General features: G+C 42.5%; 1 pseudogene across 1 annotated transcript; it reads right to left on the minus strand.

Moving 5' to 3' along the window:
* Window positions 1-1,128: 1,128 nt before the first annotated feature.
* On the minus strand, window positions 1,129-18,143 carry LOC311101529 (annotated as a pseudogene). Its single transcript has 13 exons — window positions 18,104-18,143; window positions 17,712-17,784; window positions 10,004-10,147; window positions 9,550-9,608; window positions 9,209-9,331; window positions 8,798-8,897; window positions 8,555-8,666; window positions 7,738-7,843; window positions 7,455-7,557; window positions 6,857-6,972; window positions 6,391-6,467; window positions 1,484-1,643; window positions 1,129-1,175 (listed from the first exon to the last, which is right to left on the minus strand). The product of its transcript is annotated as an uncharacterized misc_RNA (transcript).
* Between the last annotated feature and the right edge of the window lie 266 nt (window positions 18,144-18,409).

An 18,409-nucleotide genomic window follows, 5' to 3' on the forward strand; every position in this document is an offset into this window, starting at 1 on the left:
CCAATGTGACAGTGCTTTGAAGGAGAAGTACAAAACAGCAACAATAGACCAATTCTATGGCTCACTAAATGAAACAAAGTTTCCAAACATTAAAAACACGCCCAAAGGATGCTTGTTTTATTCGGGTCCACATATGTGTGTGAACAAACGTTCTCAGTCATGAATGACAACAAATCCCGTCACAGGTCAAATTTAACAAATGACCACTTGCCAGCTGTTCTGAGAATCTCTACATCAAAGATGACACCAGACTTTGATGCCCTTGCTTAGAGAGGTGACCAGATCCATTGTTCACATTAAGACTTTAATAACCATGACTGGGGTAGGCAAGGATTATGCTTTTTCATGGTGATGGTCATGCAGTGAGAATTATCCAGCAATGCACTTGGATACAGGTAATAACTAATCAGTCAGATTTGGACTGAGGTGATTGGATAACTGTAAATATGGCTCACAATGGAGATGAGAATTGTTCCTTAATATGCTTTCAAAAACAGACCACTCCAAATGAAACGGATGCTCTTACCATATGTTTCAATTACATTTTAGAATAGTTTTTTTTTTTTTTAAATTACACATCTGCTGTTACATTTTGCATGTCTCCTGTCATATTATATATCTATTTTTACGTTTGCATATTGTGACTGTAAGTTTGATTGTCCTTTACAAGGGTAGAGATGCAGGATCTGTGTGTGTGTTTGACTGTGTCTGTGATGTTGTAAATTATATAAATTATGTGAAGATTTTGTGAAAAATGTGTTCACAAAAAAACAGGGGTAGACTTGTTCTGCAAGCATATGTACACCGACAGTACACTAGTAGTTGCGTTTCAATGTGAAAATGAATAAAGGCTTCACATGTTTTGTCACGCATATAGTATGTGGCCCTTCACTTGGTTTCAAAAACTCAATGTGGCCCTTGAGCCAAAAGGTTTGCCTACCCCTGGTCTAGACAGTGCTAGATAGTAAAATGGGACCAAATTCTTTCACCAAAGCTATCCGGTCTACATACGTGACCTCCTAGTGATAACTTCCAGAAAGGGCGTCTTCAAACAGGGCCCTGTTGGAGTCATCTTCTTGTTGGGGGATGGACATCAGGAGTCAGACTGGAGTCACCTGTCCAGATGGCCTACCCCTCCTCACACACCCAGATGCGACAGGTGTTGTCCTTGCTGCCTGCAGCAGAGAGAAGACAGGAACAGGTGGTTGAAAAGGAGGCAGAAGCTCACCTCACCCAGCTGTGGCCTGTTCATTTTAACCTTGATAAAGTGTTTGTGGGTGGAGAAAAAATAATGCTTGTTTGGCTGTGAAGAGGTTGCAGTGGCGTCTTTGCATTTTAACTAGGTATGATTATGTAGAGGGCAGGGTTGGGCTCAATTCCATTTCAGGCAATTCAGAAACTAAACTGAAATTCCAATTCCAATTTTTCTCAATGCTGAATTGAAATGGAATTGACCCCAGCCCTGACAGAGGGTACATATTACCTGTGATGATGGCGTCACCCTCGTAGTTGGCGGAGGAGAAGATCTCGTCCATGTGTCCCTCCAGGACCTGCAGACAGATGACAGACTGGACATCCCACAGGCGAGCCATCTTGTCAATGCTGGCCGTCAGAACTCTACTGCCCTGAGGGTTAAAACAAATCTGCAAGGGAGAAGAAGGGGAGGTTGAAATTGACATAAGGGTGTGTGTGTGTTATGAGAGTGAAAATGAGTGATGGAGTGAATGGCTGGATGGAGTGTGCACTGATGAGGGAGTGTGCAAGAGGAGATAGGAACCACCAAATGAGAATAGAGCATGGGGAACTTTCAGCACGTCAGCACTATATTCTTAAATGGCTATTAACTGTAAATGGAGCTCTGTTAAATGGCCAGGCATTTCCTATGGTGGAATGGTTCTAATGGAACAGATAGACTTCAGAGAGATCGACAAGCACACACAGTGAGGTGAATAAATAAACATGGGGCTAGGAGGGTTAAATTATGCTGGCTCTGCATTGTCATAAAAGTAAAGTGTTTTTATAAAAAGTATCACGCTGCTGGGTGATGAGTGTTTAAGGATGAGCAGCCCTCAGACAGGAAATGGAAATAGAACTCTGGGAGAGGGTGACACTGACAGCACAGAGGAGAGTGAGAAAAAAGGAATGAGCTAAAAGAGGAGAGAGAGAGAGGACACTGAGGAGAGAGAGAAGGGGGGAGCAAAGATAAGAGGGAGCACATGTAACAGTGTTGCTTCCGTCCCTCTCCTCGCCCCTACCTGGGCTTGAACCAGGAACCCTCTGCACACATCGACAACAGTCACCCTCGAAGCACCGTTACCCGTCGCTCCACAAAAGCTGCGGCCCTTGCAGAGCAAGGGAAACAACTACTTCAAGGTCTCAGAGCGAGTGACATCACCGATTGAAACGCTACTAGCGCGCACCGCTAACTAGCTAGCCATTTCACACCGGTTACACATAGAGGAGAGAGAGAAGGAGAGCACAGAGGTGTAGAATTTTGAGAAAAGAGGATACGAGAGAAGAGAGTAGTGAAAAGAGAGAGGAAAAAGAGAAGAGAAAGAGAAGGATGAGGCAGAAGAAGATGGAGTAACTGAATGGTATCTGTTGAGATGATTACATTCCATATCATAATAATAATAATAATAATAATATGCCATTTAGCAGACGCTTTTATCCAAAGCGACTTACAGTCGTGCGTGCATACATTTTTGTGGTCCCGGGGATCGAACCCACTACCTTAGCGTTACTCTTTTACATTCTTTCCTGCATATTTAATCAACAAAACAATTAATGTATGTTTTTAGCAGTATTTGGTTCTATTAAATTAATTCTAAAGACATTATTTTAATGGCCCAGTGCAGTAAAAAAAAACGTATATATTTCCACACTATAAGGTTGGAAGAATACTGTGAAATTGTGAAAATTATGATAATGCCCTAATAGTGTAAGAGCTGTTTGAAAAGACCAGCTGAGATTTCAGCCTGTTTTGGTGGGATGGAGTTTTGGCCTGCCTGGTGACATCACCAGACAGTCAATTAGTTAATAGACCAATAAGAAAGAGAGTTCCGAACCTCTGTAAATAACAGCTAGTTTTCAGTTTTCTTCTCCCCAATCAGACCACTCCCAGTCAGTCCTAGCAAAACTCTTACTTGAGAAATTGCTCTTTGCTAAGAATTTCTTACCATTTTAATTGAAAACAATCACAGTAAGGTACTTAATTGTTACCCAGAAATGATTTGATATTGAGATAAAAACGGTTGCATTGGACCTTTAAGAAAAAATCAGCTTCTGCCGATTCAATCTGGTCCCTCATAATGAGAGGAAGAAAGCAACAACGAAGAGTGGGGGAGAGGGAGATGGAGGGACGAAAGTGGAAATTAGAATGAAAGTAAAAACAGGGACCGACAGAGTCAGAAATAGTGGAGAGTGAAGAAAAACGAGATTTAAGAGGCGGAGGGAGGGGAGATAGAGGTGTCCTGTTTGAGGGAGATTAGTGTCATAATCCTGTGAAATCATCCTCTTTACAGCCTATTACTGAGGCTGGGCCCTGATGGCTTTCAGTAAACAGACACTAGACAGGCAGGCCAATGAGGCAACCAGGGGGGAATTGCAACCCGAGTAAAGTGTGCTTAAATGGAACATAATTCCCTTTTTATGCACTTTTCTCTTGTAGTGTAGGTTATTCGTAGGTGTTACCGTCAATCAAGGAGTCTGCTTAGGCTGTCTCGTGTTCAAAGGCCTTTATTCAAACCACGAGGTTCCAGCGTAAGTACAGACACAATGTCCGGAGAACCAGACCCAAATAAATCTTGCTGTATTCTAACTCTTCGTCGCTGCTCCCCCCTTTATATAGCCTTCCAAGAGTTGAATAGCTCCCTCTACTGTTCAATCCCCGTCCGTGCCTCCATTTGTAGTGTAGGTTATTCGTAGGTGTTACCGTCAATCAAGGAGTCTGCTTAGGCTGTCTCGTGTTCAAAGGCCTTTATTCAAACCACGAGGTTCCAGCGTAAGTACAGACACAATGTCCGGAGAACCAGACCCAAATAAATCTTGCTGTATTCTAACTCTTCGTCGCTGCTCCCCCCTTTATATAGCCTTCCAAGAGTTGAATAGCTCCCTCTAATGTTCAATCCCCGTATCTTACCACCCACTTCCTGTCTGTCATATGTGACGTCACGCTAAAACCTTCCCTCTTGATAGCAATAATCAACCTTCCATTTCTTCCTGAAAAACCTTTAACAAAGACATAATTTTAATACACTACACTCTCTAAGCGTATTCTGACCTTGAATTTAAACATGAGAATAACATGTTATTCACCCCCTATTCGTTAGGGCTGGAGATTTTCAAAAAACGAATGTGGCGGAGGTGTCTACAGACACGCCGTATTCTGACCTCGACTCCCTCATAATTCCACCACCTTTACACGCGATGAAATGATGAATCAGGTCGAGCAACCTATCGTTTTTTAAGATATAATTTTACCTTATGATCGTTGGAGCCAAATGTAAAACCAGTCATACGGCAGCAAACTAAAGCATATCAATATATCAGCAGGTAGCCTAGCGGTTAAGAGCGTTGGGCCAGTAACCGAAAGGTTGCTGGTTCAATTCCTCTAGGTGACAAATCTGTCGATGTGTCTTTGAGCAAGGCACTATCACTAATTATTCCTGTAAATCGCTTTGGATAAGCGTGTCTGCTAAATGACAAACATTTATATTAACTTTTCCACAGTGAAGTTTATGAAATGCTGGCCATATAACTTGGTATGAAATTTGGAGACTTTATGATTTCTAAGTATATGCCCGGACTTCTCTCTGTATTTTTTTAACCATTTGTTTTGTTAAACATTAGACACTATTGGTAGCCACCGTCAGCTATACCCACATACACTGACTTTCGTGTTAGTTTCCTTACATTTTGCATTATTCCATTACGTTGTTAGTTGATCTTTCTTTCGTCTGTCACGTTCGTATGGTTGTTCCTGAGGATCGCTAACAATAGTAGATTACAGTATATTGGGCAAACGGATTACAAATTGTGCAATAATTTGGGACATGTAGACTATTTGAATCATTATGGAACGCAGACCATATGTAGCTGTTTAAACCTTCACAATGACTGGACTGTTGTCATCACAGTTCCATGATAAGTGAGGATTATTAGGGTAGATTTATAGATTTACAGATTATTTTTCAGGATGAATCAAACAACTGTATTTTTGATACGCCAATATATTTAGTGCATAAAGGCTCTCCAAAGCTTTTTTTTATTATTATTCATAAATACTTTCCTAACCCTTAGAAATATACAAGATCAGAGTATTTTTAAATCTACCAACTGTTGCTGAAAAGCTTTTTTTTCTTTTCTTTCATTGATCCCTAATATTCTGAACCATTCTCTTCATATATTCTAGTGAGCATGTCAATAAAATTGTAGTTAAAGGTACAAAGGGATGGATTTAGATAAATGTACTGAAAAACCTATTGAATTAAAACTCCATGAGGAAAATGGTTGGCCAACAAGTGGAAGGGTTTTCAACAGTTTAATAAATGTTAACCACGCATGCAAAGCCCATTATGCATCTGCATAAGATAAGTCTGAATATCAACTATTGAGAAGTGCATAGGAAAGGTTTCTGTTGGAAAGGCGTACATTTCCTAAGTCTGAATCGGGACCCCTAGTGGCTGTGGCTCCGAGCAACAAACACGCACACATACACACACAATATGCAGGCACGTATACCCACACTAACAAAGATGCACACACACACACACATACACTGGCAGAACTGTCAAATGGCAGAGCCTGATAAGATCACACAAACATTTAGGTCACAGCTGGGTCACCTACAACACAGGCCCAGGTCACATGTAGCTATATACAGTGGTGGTTAATACAGTTACACAGTGAGCAGGGACAGACTGTGTCATGGTGTTTGGTTAATAAAACAACCAAGGTGTGACATTACAGGGAACTGAAACAAGAGCAAATGAAAAGTGGCAATCAAATTAGACTACAGGGGGAAGGGGGAATCACAGTAACTAGGCAGAAAAACTCAGGGAGTGCTTTGAATCAGTGCATAGGTAGACCAGGAATCAGCCTATAGGTAGACCAGGAAGACAAGCCCGGATGTTTCTGAAACGCTCTGGCCTGAGGTGGGGACACCTTCAGGGTCACGTCTCTCTATGTCATCGTCAAGACTTGGTTGACCTAGAAACTGACACAAGAATCAGTAACAAGAGGTAGAAACATCCCCCCGGCAAACGGACTGCCGTCCTCATCCCTCCTGTCTAGTCCTGTACCCTGATGGATGCTCCGAGGCAGACAAAGAGACAGAGAGAGGGGCCATTTTGGGTCCTGTTTGAACCATTACCTGTCTCAGTGACTCACCTTGGAGATCTCTCCCTCGTGGCCCTCCAGTCTGGAGATGCACTGGTAGCTGGCAGCACTGTACACTCTCGCTGTGCCTAAGAGGCAGGGGGAAATATTGATTTCTCAAATCATCTGGTGTTATTGTTTGAGCGAAGATGAAGATGAAGTTGAACCTTAAAATAAAATGAATTAAATAGAGCTGGCCTGGTTAGTCATATACCAAAGTTGCAGGAACTGTTCTGGAAAGGACAATGTGCAAAATTAATATTTGAGCCACCACAGTACGATTTGGGTTGGCATGATAGTGTGAAATGGGGGTGGCTGGCCTGGGTACAGTACGGATATAGTTGTTCAGCGCCTGGGACATTGTTCAATCCAGGAACATTGTATTGACAGTCATGGACACAGCAGAGAGAGGTACCCACATAATTAAATAGAACACCATTAGTATGATATATTGTATACTGTATCCCTGTGGTCGTACCGTGAGCTCGAGGCGGTGGCTATGAGTTGACCGGTGTAGTCGAAACACACATCCAGCACCTCTTCTTCATGGCCTGCTAGCGTGGCCATACACTTCTCACTCGCTGCCTCCCACACCTGGGGAAGCATAGACACACACATTCCGGTACACACACTAGGACACAAACACACGTGCACATACATAAGCACACACGTGCACATGCACACTCACAAACACACACAGACACACAGTCACACGCACACGTACAAACACAGACAATGGCAAAACGTAAAATGTTAATTAATCTATTTTTAAAAGCCATTTACAAAAACAACCAGCTTGGTTAGTGCTCTAACAACACAATGGTTGTGTTTTCCCCTCTTCACAATCTTCTCTTCAGGAATGCAGCCACGTGAATAATTCACACAACTACCCAGCGAGCGTGACTCATCTTGGAATAATTAAAGCATTACATTTTCCTTTTTAAATGATGCAGAGCTTAAAAGAGATAGGTCTCTACCAGAGGGAGAGAAAGAGAGAGAGAGAGATGATGTGAGAGAGATGATAGGAGATGTAACATGATGTGAAATGGGATGTAAGAGAGGATGTGAGAGCTCACCCTACAGCTTTTGTCCATGGAGCCGGTGATGATAAGGGAGCAGTCCCAGTTAAACTGAACACTGCTGATCTCCCCTCTGTGACCTATCAGTGTGTGGACACGCCTGGTAGAATGAGAGGAGGGCGTTAATTATGGTTAGACTCGAACACAAACACACACACACACACACACACACACACACACACACACACACACACACACACACACACACACACACACACACACACACACACATGGATGGACACGCAAACACACACACACACACAAACACTTGGGCTCTCACCTCCCAGATGGAACATCCCACAGAGAAACAGTGTGGTCAAAGGAGCCAGTGACTAGCTGGTCACCCACTGTGTTAAACGACAAGGAGATGACCTCTGCTGAGTGGCCTGAGAGAGGAAGGAGAGAGAGAGGGAGGAGAGAAAGGGGGGAGGGAGAGAAGGAGGGAGGAAAAGGGTGGGGAAGAGAGAGGGAGAGAGAAAGAGAGAGTGAACGAAAAACGAACATGAACGAGAGGAGAGAATTCGATTCGTTACACTTGCAGAGTTCACAAAAGTACAGTCAAATAAATGAGCTATTCTTTCTCCTTTGAAAAAGCTAAATTGCATAATTTCATCCAATTCAGTTTAAGGAACACATTTGTATTTTTGTGCTCGAGTCACTATATTCACCAGCATGACTAATGTAGGAATAATTGAAGAAGAAGGGGTAGAGTAGGGGTAGAGAGGAGGGGTAGAGAGGAGCACACAGAATTCCCTCTCTGGAACACACAGCCACACAGTGTGCCCACATGCAGGAGGAAACTGCTGCCTGTCCTGTAGTTGAGCATGTAGATAGATTACCTTATGAATGTATTACAGTCACATCTGCATACACACATATGACGGGAGGATAGAACACACAGTAAGCAGGGTGACTGCTGGACCAGCACATCATGAATAATCATATTAAAAAATGAATGGATGAATGCATATAAATGACTGAATTAAGTAATTAATGAATGGATGTGGACTTGGATGGTTGTGAGAGTGTGTGGAGATGAGAGGAAAGGAGAGAAGGGAGAGAAAGAGAGTGAGATGAGAAAGAGAGAGAGAGCTAACTTACTGTTAGTGTAGCCACCTCCTCTCCAGTCTGGACGTCCCATAGCTTGGCAGTAGTGTCCATGCTCCCCGTGGCCACCAAGGTACTTTGAGGGTTAAACGCCAAACACACCTGGTCGGCACAGTGTTAGCTGCCATTCACATAGAAAATCTGATTCAAAGCTCACTACAATCCTATTTATACTGAAAGACAAGTCCAATCTCTCAGAAAGTTCCATCTCTAGATTAGAAAGTCCCTCGTACTATTTCCGCAGTGTGTCCTTGGAAGGTGTGGAAACATTTGCCCATCTCTGCACTCCACAGCCTGCAGGTCTTATCAAAAGACCCAGTGGCAATCTTGTCCCTGGATTAAAGAGGAGAAATAAAGGTAAGATTTTAGATAGGAAAAATGCTTTCTTTTAACCACCAACTCTTTCCCTTGGCCTTAAGTGTAAGACAACGGAGGAACATAGGATAAGCATAAGGCTCTCTGGGACTTAAGTCTCAGAGTCGGAGTACTGATCTAGGATCAGTTTAGCCTTTTAGATAATAATGAATCAGATTATATGGACAGGGGGGTCCCAGATCCAGATCAGCACTTCTACTCTGAGACGCTTTATGAATACAGGTCCTGGTGTTTTTAAACCTGGGGAAGAGTGACAGGAAGGTGGTTCCCCATAGGGGTTGTTGAAGGCAATGGCGTACACCACGTTCCTGTGGCCCTCCAGTGTGTGCAGCTCCTCGACTGATGCCGTGTCCCATATTTTACATGTCCTGTCATAGCTCCCAGTTATAAAACTGCAGAGAGAGAGGGAGAGGTGGAGGTGGAAAGAGAGAGACAGAGAGAGGGAGATATAGAGAGAGGGGGAGAGAGGGAGAAACAGAGAAAGAGACAGAAAGAGAGAGAAAAGGAGACAGAGAGTGTAAAAAGAGAGATCGGTTTACCTCTACTGCACCCCGGAAAGACAAGTGCCTGGGGTTCTCTGCACATTTCCATGCAGTGCAGATAAACTTACCTCGACCCTGATTTATTGAAGACAACATTCGTCAGTGGCAATATGTGTGCCTTCAGCGCCTGCAAGGGAGAAGGGAGGAGGATTTAATTTTTTTACTCTGAGGCGGTTTACTTGACAGCATTAATTAAATTTACATCTATGCGTTTGACCGTGTAATAGCCATACATAATACATCTGGCTTTGATGTGCTGAATTATATAATTCCCACCCCCTGCTGCCATCTAGGGTTCAAATGAGGAATTACAGGATGGCTGTACTGTTTACACAAGGCACTGGCAGTGTGGTCATGCCTGTTAATTGCTGTCTATTGCTGCATCCCAATTATTCACCCTTTTCCCAGTGTACACTTGCACACAAGGGTGGACAATCAGGAGGCAGACAATAACATTATCATTAAAAAGAGAGCCTAATGAAAATAAATAGGTAGCTCAGAAAGATGGAAGCTGTATTTGACCTTGAAGAGGTAGAACCTGCGTTGTCCTGCTGACCCAGTTTCTCCTGCAGTCTGAGGATCAAGGGTTTGACTCGGTCGATGCATGATGCTGTGATCAGTGGCTCCGACTTCCTGATCTCTGATATTAACTCCTTGATGTCTGTCCTGTATGGATAGAGACATGTCAGAGTGATGCATCATGGTCATTGAAAAAAGGGGAATAGACATCATACTGTGTTGCAGGATCAGTGACGAAGTTGTGAAGAACTAGTGGGTGTGTTTTTCTACCTGTATTTTCATCATCATACTACACTAGCACTAGTATAATCAATTGCATATATACAGAGCTGACAACTCACACGCATTGGCCGTGAGACACACGCATTTGACCCTCTTCTTATATCTCACGCTTTGAAAACTACTGCTTTTATTTTTCAAATTAGTCCATTGTATAGTCATCGCATTAACTTTTCAACTGTGCTCCAAATCGTTTTGAAATCGGAGCATCTGCGCCTGCAATTTAACATCATGAGCAGAACCTCTATCATTACCCTGTCTTGCCACAGCACCATGAACCGCGTCACATTGAAGCATATTATTGGTCTAGCTATGTGAGGGATCAAGGGGATTGGATGCATGTTTTACAGAAACGCCCCTCAAGATTAGAGTGGAGACGAATGGAGAAAGAGAACGTTTTTCGCTGAGTTTATAAAACCGTAAAAAGAGCAGCACCGTAACACTGTTTCGTGTAAAATGTTGTCAGCCAAATTTGGTTGATGTTACTCCCGTCCATTAATCTATTGCCCTTTGACAGCATGTACTAAAGTCGATATAATCCACACTTGCATTAGTCCCCTCCTTTGGTGATTGGCTTTTAGGCTGTGACAACAAAAAGGCAGCAGACAGACAGACCTACAGTATGTTTTAGCAGGGACATTTGGTAGGGTGACCTTTTGTAACTATAAAAATAATTCTGTCAAACAGATTGTGAACCCAAAAGTGCACGTTTGATTCTAGAGTGGAAAAATACATTGGACAATCATTTGGTTAGGGTGTAGGGGCAGATTTATGTAACGTTGTCTTCAGGAGATTTTCTTATTTATTTACTTTATTTAGTCTGTTCAGTGGAACAATTCTCATTCTTAACAATGGGCTAAAATATAGGGTAATTAGTGTGCTTGTCAGCAAGAAGACTACTGTTATTCCCCAAACATATTTTATTATTCCACTTCTTCCCAACTTTGCCAGTGTAATCACATATTTGATATCTGATATGCCTACTTGTGTCTTTGAAAATTAATGATATGAGGCTATGTATTTTTGCAGCCATTCATGGACAGTTTTGAACAAGTCATACAAATAAGCATTGGATATGAAATGCTCCAGGAATCAATTATAATAACCACTTAAATTTGCATACCGCCCCAATAGAATGCTATTCATTGACTATAGCTCAGTCTTCAACAACATAGTACCCTCCAAGCTCATCATTAAGCTTGGGGTCCTGGGTCTGAACCCCGCCCTGTGCAATTGTGTCCTGGACTTCCTGACGGGCCGCCCCCATGTGGTGAAGGTAGGAAACAACACGTCCACTTCGCTGATCCTCAACACAGGGGCCCCACAAGGATGCGTGCTCAGCCCCCTCCTGTACTCCCTGTTCGCCCATGACTGCGTGGCCACGCACGCCTCCAATTCAACAGTAGTAGGCCTGATTACCAACAATGACGAGACAGCCTACAGGGAGGAGGTGAGGGCCCTGGAGGAGTGGTGCCAGGAATATAACCTCTCCCTCAATGTCAACAAAATGAAGGAGCTGATCATGGACTTCAGGAAACAGCAGAGGGAGCACGCCTCTATCCACATCGACGGGACCGCAGTGGAGAAGGTGGAAAGCTTCAAGTTCCTCGGCGTACACATCACTGACAATCTGAAATGGTCCACCCACACAGACAGTGTGGTGAAGAAGGCGCAACAACGGCTGAAGAAATTCGGCTTGGCCCCTAAGACCCTCACAAACTTTTACAGATGCACAATTGAGAGCATCCTGTCGGGCTGTATCACCGCTTGGTGTGGCAACTGCACCGCCCGCAACCACAGGGCTTTCCAGAGGGTGGTGCGGTCTGCCCAACCAACGCATCACCGGAGGTACACTGCCTGCCCTCCAGGACACCTACAGCACCCGATGTCACAGGAAGGCCAAAAAGATCATCAAGGACATTAACCACCCGAGCCATGGCCTGTTCACCCCGCTACCATCCAGAAGGCGAGGTCAGTACAGGTGCATCAAAGCTGGGACCGAAAGACTGAAAAACAATCTCAAGGCCATCAGACTGTTAAATAGCCATCACTAGCCGGCTACCACACGGTTACTCAACCCTGCACCTTAGAGGCTGCTGCCCTATTTACATAGACATGGAATCACTGGTCACTTTAATAATGTTTACATACTGCTTTACTCATTTCATATGTACAGTGGGGAGAACAAGTATTTGATACACTGCCGATTTTGCAGGTTTTCCTACTTACAAAGCATGTAGATGTCTGTAATTTTTATCATAGGTACACTTCAACTGTGAGAAAAAAAATCCAGAAAATCACATTGTATGATTTTTAAGTAATTAATTTGCATTTTATTGCATGACATTAGTATTTGATCACCTACCAACTAGTAACAATTCCGGCTCTCACAGACCTGTTAGTTTTTCTTTAAGAAGCCCTCCTGTTCTCCACTCATTACCTGTATTAACTGCACCTGTTTTAACTCGTTACCTGTATAAAAGGCACCTGTCCACACACTCAATCAAACAGACTCCAACCTCTCCACAATGGCCAAGACCAGAGAGCTGTGTAAGGACATCAGGGATAAAATTGTAGACCTGCACAAGGCTGGGATGGGCTACAAGACAATAGGCAAGCAGCTTGGTGAGAAGGCAACAACTGTTGGCGCAATTATTAGAAAATGGAAGAAGTTCAAGATGACGGTCAATCACCCTCGGTCTGGGGCTCCATGCAAGATCTCACCTCGTGGGGCATCAATGATCATGAGGAAGGTGAGGGATCAGCCCAGAACTACAGGGCAGGACCTGGTCAATGACCTGAAGAGAGCTGGGACCACAGTCTCAAAGAAAACCATTAGTAACACACTACGCCGTCATGGATTAAAATCCTGCAGCGCACGCAAGGTCCCCCTGCTCAAGCCAGCACATGTCCAGGTCCGTCTGAAGTTTGCCAATGACCATCTGGATGATCCAGAGGAGGAATGGGAGAAGGTCATGTGGTCTGATGAGACAAAAATATAGCTTTTTGGTCTAAACTCCACTTGCCGTGTTTGGAGGAAGAAGAAGGATGAGTACAACCCCAAGAACACCATCCCAACCGTGAAGCATGGAGGTGGAAACATCCTTCTTTGGGGATGCTTTTCTGCAAAGGGGACAGGACGACTGCACCGTATTGAGAAGAGGATGGATGGGGCCATGTATCGTGAGATCTTGGCCAACAACCTCCTTCCCTCAGTAAGAGCATTGAAGATGGGTCGTGGCTGGGTCTTCCAGCATGACAACGACCCGAAACACACAGCCAGGGCAACTAAGGAGTGGCTCCGTAAGAAGCATCTCAAGGTCCTGGAGTGGCCTAGCCAGTCTCCAGACCTGAACCTAATAGAAAATCTTTTGAGGGAGCTGAAAGTCCGTATTGCCCAGCGACAGCCCCGAAACCTGAAGGATCTGGAAAAGGTCTGTATGGAGGAGTGGGCCAAAATCCCTGCTGCAGTGTGTGCAAACCTGGTCAAGACCTACAGGAAACGTATGATCTCTGTAATTGCAAACAAAGGTTTCTGTACCAAATATTAAGTTCTGCTTTTCTGATGTATCAAATACTTATGTCATGCAATAAAATGCAAATGAATTACTTAAAAATCATACAATGTGATTTCTGAAAATCATACAATGTGATTCCGTCTCTCACAGTTGAAGTGTACCTATGATAAAAATTACAGACCTCTACATGCTTTGTAAGTAGGAAAACCTGCAAAATCGGCAGTGTATCAAATACTTGTTCTCCCCACTGTATATACTGTATTCTATTCTACTGTATTTTAGTCAATGCCACTCCGACATTGCTCGTCCTAATATTTATATATTTCTTAATTCCATTATTTTACTTTAAGATTTGTGTGTATTGTTGTGAATTGTTAGATACTACTGCGCTGTTGGAGCTAGGAACACAAGCATTTCACTACACCCGCAACATCTGCTAAATATGTGTATGTGACCAATTCGATTTGATTTGATTTTGATCTGGCTATGCCATATGGCTGTGGACTACACTAGTTCATTTAGCAGACAAGATTTGCTTAGAATTCCGTGGCATTATTTTAATATGAAGAATACAACTGAACATACAGTTGAAGTCGGAAGTTTACATACACCTTAGCCAAATACATTTAAACTCAGTTTTTCACAATTCCTGACATTTAATCCTAATTTGATATTTCCATGATGTCAAGCAAAGAGGCACTGAGTTTGAAGGTAGGCCTTGAAATACATCCACAGGTACACCTCCAATTGAATCGAATGATGTCAATTAGCCTATCAGAAGCTTCTAAAGCCATGACATCATTTTCTGGAATTTTCCAAGCTGTTTAAAGGCACAGTCAACTTAGTGTATGTAAACTTCTGACCCACTGGAATTGTGATACAGTGAATTATAAGTGAAATCATCTGTCTGTAAACAATTGTTGGAAAAATTACTTGTGTCATGCACAAAGTAGATGTCCTAACCGACTTGCCAAAAACTACAGTTTGTTAACAAGAAATTTGTGGAGTGGTTGAAAAACGAGTTTGAATGACTCCAACCTAAGTATATGTAGATTTCCGACTTCAACTGTAGCTGAATAAAATAGAAAGGATATTTTCTCCAAATGATTTGAGCGAATGCGTACATGCAGCTATTCTGTGTGGAGCGGTTAACAAAGATACAGATCCTCCTATTATGCTTCATTTAGAGTTATTTATGCAACTTTAGTTGTGATACAAAGTTGGGCTATATGTTTTCATTTGTAATACATTCTATGGCTGCATGATGCATCTCTAATGATGAGTTGAAAAAAGTTGCATGAAAGGCATGAGCCCTGCATTGTTTTTTGCTCAGGCTGTACACACTTCATCAGTCTCTCATTCACAATTTGACAAGCACTTGATAATGCCTTGAATTGTGTGGCCGTAATGCCCCCTAAAAAAATGTATGCCTCTTGCGGCCAGTGGCCGTTGTGCCCTTGGGCTGAATATAATAATGATAATTCCCTTCTCCCGGTTGCTTGCTCCAAAGCACCTCTCACTCACATGGCTCTTTCAGATAGCTAAATTCTCATTAGCCAATGCCCGTCATGTGATCGGGTCTTTCTCACAGGCTACAAGTGAAGACAACTGCGCCCGTCCTTATCCAATTCCGAGGCGCATATTGAAGATATTGGAAGAACTGTCCACATTTACTTTTCGTCAGCCAATAAGATGAGTAGGCCCAACGAACAGCAAAAGCACTAGCCTATGTCAATCTACTATCCCCATAAAACAAAAGTTGACCTATTCTACTCTGTGTGAGAAATAAATATTCCAAACATAGTATGGGACAGTTGTGGGATGCGATAGATCCCAAATTAATACAACCATTAGAATAAAAAAACATTTTTCAAGCAATGAGGCTGACGCAACAGATCAGAACATTTAGCTTCAAATGTTGACAAACTATTTAGCTATTTCATCACATTATAAGCGGAGCAATGCGCACACGACAGTAGGCTATAAGCGCAAATGTTCCAAAATGCAATCAATTCGCTGGAAGTGACCGCAAATGCAATTATGCATATAATGCTTTTATTATAAAGGTGCATTTTTATGGTGAGAATTATCTTCCCCAAACTTGAAACACATGCGCTGCTTATGTATGCCAGTTAGGCTCTACACCCGTTGTAAAGCAGATTAATGTGCTTCATTTTAAGAAGTTATTTGGCCACTTTAGTTGTGATACAAACCTTATCAAAACATATAGGCCTATGGGCTTGGCTACATGAGGTGTGCAACTATGATTTTAAAAAGTTGCAAAACAAAGGTATTTCTTGCCTTACTGCAAACAAGCTGGGCATCATTCACAAGTGATAATATATAATTCACAAGTGATAGGCTAATATTGTCACCCATCAGACTATTCTTGACTTAATCTTGTCTTTACATATAGTAAATAATATAAGTGTGAAATTTGTTTTGATTTAGAATGGACCATTATCATGCACCTCTCTCGAAATAGGGGTAGGGGAAAAAAACCTACCCCTGTGTGCAAAGCTGTCATCAAGGCAAAGGGTGGCTATTTGAAGAATCTCAAATATAAAATATATTTTGATTTGCTGAACACTTTTTTGGTTACTACATGATTCCATATGCGTTATTTCATAGTTTTGATGTCTTCACTATTATTCTACAATGTAAAAAATAGTTAAAAAATAAAGAAAAACCCTTGACTGAGTAGGTGTGTCCAAACATTTGACTGGTAGTGTAAATAGCGAATGGAGGCAGTGGAGGCTGCTGAGGGGAGGATGGCTCCATAATAATGGCTGGAATGGAGCAAATGGAATGGCATCAAACCATGTGTTTGATGTATTTGATACCATTCCACTCACACCTCTCCAGCCATTACCACGAGCCCATCCTCCCCAATTAACGTGCCACCAACCTCCTGTGAATGGAGGACACTTTTCCCAGGTTCATTTTCATAGCAGCCAGGTAGGCTATACTCCTGTTGTAAAGAGAGGCAATGTGCTTAATATTAGGAAAGTAGAGAAATAAATATAGTAGACCTAGCCTATAGAAAGCTGATGGGATCCTCCTCTTTTTAATAGAGGCCATCACTCTGTTTTCTCACTCAATTGCATAGCCTATAGAAATGTTGCGCAACATGAGCTCATTGGCTCTCATGCAGTGTGATTCGATTTTCGATAACATTTGCATTGATGTCAGAGTGACTAGATGGACAATAGAGTGCTGAGTACCAGGCAGTTACCAAGTTTGGTAGGCTACTAATGACCATCAGCAGCATCAGAGCTTGGAGAAGCATATTACCATGACTAAATGGTCTGGTGGAATTTGACTGCCGTCATGACTCGTGACCGCCGGTGTGGCAGTAATACGGTCACCGCAACAGCCCTAGTGGTAACACTCCCCGGTAATTGTTGCATGCAACTTTCTACCTGAGAACAGGGATCAATCCCTGTTTCCAACCTTCCCACTGTTTCTATCATTAGCCTGTCTCCCTATCTAATTCCATTACTGTCTGAATGAAGTGTCAAACCACCTAAAAAATATGTTTACAAAAATGTTAGCATACTTTAAATGTCATCCCCCCAAAATCTCTAAGTAACAAAGTGGTCAAAGTTTGAGTGTTCAATTAATGTTCAAAGCATCCTGAATACACCTGACCTGTGTTTTTATTTTTTTACCCTGGTCATAGGCCTAAGCCATGTCAAAATACGTAGAATTGCAGGAAACTATCTTTAAAACAGTACAATTTTCATGAGGGAGGACCCCCAGTCCGCCCTCTAGGGGTTGTGCCAGAGGGCAATGAAATTCACATAGCAAATCTCACTCGAAGCTTTCTTCAAAAGTTGGCAGCCCTGTACATATCATGATCACTAAACACAGCATCTCATTCATAAACATGAATTATACTATTGTCTACCCACTCTGGAGACAAATCCAACACATCAATGGATTTACTCTTCAGAGCTCCTCCTTTCTCATATTCCAGGATGATACCTGTGAACAAAAGGCATCAATTCAATATTCAAAACCCGACCAAGTGTAAGATACAAGTTACTTGAGCCTACTTGTAACTTCAACTTGTGCGTCATGCATTAAATTGCTGTTACAGTTAACTGGTCTGGCTAGCACAGAGACCTAAGGTTATGGCTCTGGGCTAGCCTAGTCCGCTAGCTCTAGGTCAGAACAGCACTACTGTTAAAGTTGCTGTGTAGTTGCACAAAACGGTACAAATAATTAGCTAGCTACTTGTTCAAACATTCATTAGTATCTTAATTATCAAGTATCTTAGCATCATCAACAACATGTTCATCACCTGGTGGATAATATCTGAGAAGGAATTGTTTGAGTTTCATTTCGCTCCTCCAGCAGAAATCCCTTGTCAACAAAGCGTTGTTAAGCAACAGACTAGTTGGAGCTCGGCCAGCATGCATGCGCAGATGGACTGAAACACACAGCTCACCCACAATTAACCTGTTCAAAAAAGACTGAACTTGTTCCATAACTGTGCACAAAACATGTACATAAAGTCAAAAATAGAGACTAGAAAAATGTGTACAACTCTGTGTCATGATAATTGAGGCTGACATAAGCTTTCATTTTACCATCAGTGGGACTATTT

The sequence above is a fragment of the Coregonus lavaretus genome, assembly GCF_964263955.1.
Source record: "Coregonus lavaretus genome assembly, chromosome: 26".
Lineage (NCBI taxonomy): Eukaryota > Metazoa > Chordata > Actinopteri > Salmoniformes > Salmonidae > Coregonus > Coregonus lavaretus.